Source organism: Pan troglodytes, chromosome 20 (genome assembly GCF_028858775.2).
Source record: "Pan troglodytes isolate AG18354 chromosome 20, NHGRI_mPanTro3-v2.0_pri, whole genome shotgun sequence".
NCBI lineage: Eukaryota > Metazoa > Chordata > Mammalia > Primates > Hominidae > Pan > Pan troglodytes.
In genome coordinates this window covers 45,418,701-45,424,038 of record NC_072418.2, presented here as the reverse complement: position 1 = coordinate 45,424,038, position 5,338 = coordinate 45,418,701, and the positions used below count along the sequence as shown (strand labels likewise).

The following is a 5,338-nucleotide window of genomic DNA, read 5'->3' as shown; positions in this document are numbered from 1 at the left end:
CATGCTGCCTCATGGTTGATACTACCTTAGACAATGTTTTTCTCTACAGGCAGAATAAACAAATTGTTCAATGGGGAGTCAGAGTAAAACTCTTTTTTTTTTTTTTTTTTTTTTTGAGACAGAGTCTCACTGTGTCGCCCAGGCTGGAGTGCAGTGGCGCAATCTCCGCTCACTGCAACCTCCACTTCCCTGGTTCAAGCAATTCCCCTGCCCCAGCCTCCCCAAGTAGCTGGGATTACAGGTGCATGCCACCATGCCCAGCTAATTTTTTTGTATTTTTAGTAGAGACGGGGTTTCACCATATTGGCCAGACTGGTCTCAAACTCCTGACCTCAGGCAGTCCGCCCGCCTTGGCCTCCCAAAGTGCTGGGATTACAGGCGTGAGCCACTGCGCCCGGCCGTGAAACTATTTTTAAGCCTACAGATATTTGATCTAGTGATCAGAGAATTAGCTAAATTCATTTGCATACCTGCTAACAAAGTGAGTATATCTGGGAGCAACAGACCACAGCTCCAACTTGCCTGGGAGGAAGTGCCTATCTTCCTCTGGGAGGGAAGATGATCTCATGAGTAAAAGACCTCCCAGCCTCTTCATTAGGGGCCAACAACACTTCCCACACCGGCGGCTCCAGTGAATCAGATGTAGCTATACAAGGGTCTCCACAGGTTCATTCACATAGAAATCCCTCTAGACCTTCTAACTCTTCCTGGTTCCCAATTCCTTTATTCTGCCCTCTAGGAGGGTCAGATCTCGTCTAACCCGAATAGCCTTCATTTATTAATTCTGCTAAGTACTAAGCTATAACCTCATTTCCTTCACTTCCAAGCAATTGAAACACATGTGCGGTCTTTGCCTTTCCTCATCACCTAATTTTTCCTGGCCCTCTGCAGTGCCTCCCTACCCAAGATCGCTGGAAACAGCACAAAATCAGTATCCATGTCTTGGCCAAATCCAAAGGCATTTTTAGGGACCTCACACTTTTTCCTTTTACAATATCTAAGATCACAGACAACTTTTCCCTTCTGGAAAGCTCTCCTCCCTCCATTTCCCACTTACGTACTGCTCCCCCACACCAGATTTAGTACTCAGACCCTTCTTGTCTCCCTCCATCTACCCTCTTTCATCAGCTTAGTGACCTCTCTGGAGATGGCTCTTAATTTATATCTCTAGCCCCAACTACTTCCAGAACTCATGACACCCACATCCAAATACTGTCTGAAGTTACCCATTTAAACAAGCTCTCCCACACAGCTCACTCATTTCTCCCAGTGACACCCCCTAAGTTTCCACAGCCCCTGCTCATTTGTTTCCAGATTCAATACATTGTGAAAGCCTCTTGATCCTTTTTTAACAACTCTCAGTTATGCTGTTCTCACCATTCCCATAAACCTAACTGACCCAGACCCTCAATAACACTCAAAGTCTTGCTTGACTTCTTGTCTCCAGTCTCTCCGAAATCCTTCTTGCATATGACTGCCTCATTACCCTCCTAGTTCACTCCCCTATTCAAAAATCTACAGTGGCCTACTCTGGCCTATTAGATAAGTTCAAACTTCTTCTAAAGAGAAGATGTTTCTGGCCGAGTGGGGTGGCTTATGCCTGTAATCCCAGCAGTTTGGGAGGCCGACACAGGTGTATCACTTGAGGTCAGGAGTTCGAGACCAGCCTGGCCAACATGGTGAAATTCTGTCTCTACTAAAAATACAAAAATTCACTGGGTGTGGTGGTGGGCGCCTGTAATCCCAGCTACTCTGGAGGCTGAGGCAGGAGAATCACTTGAACCTGGAAGGCAGAGGTTGCAGTGAGCTGAGATCATGCTATTGCACTCTACCCTGGATGACAGAGCCAGACTCCATCTCAAAAAAAAGAAAAAAAAGAAGTTTCTTCCTTCCTTTATCACTACTTCCTTGTATAATTCCTCCATCCTAATTAGATCTCTCTCCCTACATATCCCTGCCCCTCCACCCCACACACATAGAATTCTTACTTCCAATGCTACACCTAAAAACATACCAAACAGGGTGACCTCCATCTACCAGCTGCACTGTGGAGTTACCCACATCCTTCATAGCAAGCAACCTCTGACCTTGTGGAGAACAAAGACTGTAGCATTAACATGTGAACCTGAGACCCAGGACACAACCTATGTGTGGCTGAGATCTCTTCCTGATGACCAATTCATGTGTTCATGAAAGATACAGAAATGAAAAAGGCAAGGTCCCTACCCCAAGGAATATAAAGCCCAAGACAGGAGATAAGACCTGAAAAATAATCATAATACCAAAAAAGAAAGACGTAAATGCCACAAGAAGTCAGAGAAATCTAATGGGAAATGTGGCTACACGTTGGAATAACTGGGGAATTTTTTAAAAGAACAACTGACGCTCAGACTCCATCCACAAATTCCAATATAATTGGTCTGGAGAGGGACCCAGGCTTTGTAAACTTTTTTTTTTTTTTTTTTTTTTTTTTGAGACAAGTCTCACTCTGTTGCCCAGACTGGAGTGCAGTGGCGTGATCTCAGCTCACTGCAAGCTCTGCCTCCCAGGTTCAAACAATTCTCCTGCCTCAGCCTCCCGAGTAGCTGGGACTACAGGCGCCTGCCACCACACCCAGCTAATTTTTTGTATTTTTAGTAGAGACAGGGTTTCACTGTGTTAGCCAGGATGGTCTCAATCTCCTGAGCTTGTTATCCACCCCGCTCAGCCTCCCAAAGTGCTGGAATGACAGGTATGAGCCACAGCGCCCGGCCCAGGCTTTGTAATTTTTAAGCCTTCCCAGACACTACTAACATATAGCCAGGATGGAGCTAATAGGTAAGACCTGGGGCTAAATCAATGGTTTTTAGCTAGGGGTATGCATAAGAATTACCTAGGGAACGTTTTCAACATACGTAAGTATATATACCATCCCTGGAAAAGCTGATACAATATGCCTGTAGTGAGACCTGGGCTTGTGTGTTCTGAAACACTCCCAAGTGATTCTCACATTTATTCCGTGTTAGGAAACAGTGTCCTGAAGCATAGGTAGGAATTAAATTATAAAAAGAGTTGGAAGGACATACTATATGATGGGCATGAGATGAATAATCTATTCTGCAAAGCACAGAGAGGTACTCAAGAAGAAATTGTTGGCAACTGGCTGAACTTTAAAAGATTTGACCATACCAAGTAAGGATGGGGAATGATTGGTATTCTTATGTATTGCTAGGGGAAATATAAAATGGCACACCCACTCTAGAAAACAGTTGACACTTTCTTATAAAGTTCAATATACACTTCTACAATCCAGCAATCCCACTCATAGATATTTACCCAAGAGAAATGAAAATACATATCCACACAAACAGTTGTACATGAATGCTCATAGCAGTATTATTCATAATAGCCAAAAACTGGAAACCCAAATGTCTATCAGCAGATGAATGGATAAACAAATTACGGAATATCCATACAATAGTATACTAATCAGCAATCAAAGGGTACAATCTACAGACAAAACAAAATGGATGGGCTGGCAGCATGGCTCATACCTTCAATGTCAGCACTTTAGGAGGCCAAGGTGGAAGGATCTGCTTGAGACCAGGAGTTCAAAGCTGCAGTGAGCTATGATCATACTATGGCACTCCGGCCTGCACAACAGAATGAGACCCTCCCTGTAAGGACGCGTGGTGGCTCATGCCTGTAATCCCAGCACTTTGGGAGGCCGAGGCAGGCGGATCATGAGGTCAAGAGATTGAGACCATCCTGGCCAACATGGTGAAACCCTGTCTGTACGAAAAATACAAAAATTAGCTGGGCATGGTGGCGCATGCCTGTAGTCCCAGCTTCTTGGGAGGCTGAAGCAGGAGAATCGCTTGAACCCGGGAGGCGGAGGTTGCAGTGAGCCGAGATCGCACCACTGCACTCCAGCCTGGTGACAGAGCAAGACTGCATCTCAAAAAAAAAAAAGATAAATCTTGAAAACATTATGCCATGCAAAAGAAGCCAGACACAAAGGAGCGCATGCTATATAATGTCATTGTTCTTTTTCAGAGGGGGTCTCACACTGTCACCCAGGCCGAGTGTAGTGGCACGATCACGGCTTACTGCAGCCTTGACCTCCCAGGCTCAAGTAATCCTCCCACTTCAACCTCCTCAGTAGCTGGGACTACAGATGCATGCCACCACCACACCCAGCTTTTTATTTTTTGTAGAGAGGAGGTCTCGCTATGTTGCCCAGACTGGTCTTGAACTCCTGGAGGCAAGTGATCTTCCTGCCTCGGCCCTCCCAAAATGCTGGAATTACAAGCATGAGCCATTATGCCCAGCCTATATGATGCCATTTAAATGAAGCTCAAGAATAGGCAATTCCAATTAAAGATGTTAAGAATTCGCCCTAGGCCAGGCACAATGGCTCACACCTGTAATCCCAGCACTTTGGGAGGCCGAGGCAGGCGGATCACAAAGTCAGGAGATCTAGACCATCCTGCTAACACGGTGAAACCCCGTCTCTACTAAAAAATACAAAAAATTAGCCGGGCGTGTTGACAAGCGCCTGTAGTCCCAGCTAATCATGAGGCTGAGGCAGGAGACTGAGATGAACCCAGGAGGCGGAGCTTGCAGTGAGCCGAGATCGAGCCATTGCACTCCAGCCTGGGTGACAGAGGAGCGAGACTCTCTCTCAAAAAAAAAAAAAAACATAATTCGCCCTAGAGGGTGGGATTAATGACAAAGATGCTCAAGGGAGCTCTGGGGCTGATGGAAATGTTCTACATCTCAATTCAGGTAGTGATTGCATGGGTATACACATTTACCAAAAATCAACTTGTAGACTTGAGATCTACAGACATTTCAATGTATTTTAATTTTACTCCAATTTTTAAATATAAACTAAGGAAAGGAGCCACTAATTCAATCTATCAGGTACAAAGCACCTGTATTCATGTTCTATTGCTATACAATAAACCACCACTAATTTAGTGGTTTAAAACAACACTTACTCATTAGTTTGCAGAATTCAGTTCCTTGAAGTCATAGTTTGAGTTCCCCACTGTCCTGTTGTCGGCCAGGGACTATTATTAGCTCCTAGAAGACCTTCTCAGGTCCTAGCACTGTGACCTCCTCCATCTTAGCCATGGAGAACCTCTCTCAAGTCAAATCCCTCTCACACTTCTACTATCTCTGATTTTCCCTTCTGAGACCAGCCTGAGAAAACGCTCTGATTTTGCTTTTAAAAAGCTCATGTGATTACATTAGGTCCACTCAGATCATTTCCCTTCTGATTAATTCAAAATCAACTAAGTTGTAACCTTAATTATGTCTTCAAAATCCTGTTTGCCACACAAGGTAACATAAT

At 44.7% G+C, this 5,338-nt stretch overlaps 1 protein-coding gene across 1 annotated transcript in view; it reads right to left on the bottom strand.

Moving 5' to 3' along the window:
* LOC107969552 (uncharacterized) overlaps positions 1 to 5,338 on the bottom strand; it is a 260,968-nt gene that overhangs the window by 143,042 nt on the left and 112,588 nt on the right. The gene's annotated exons all lie outside the window — the stretch shown is intronic.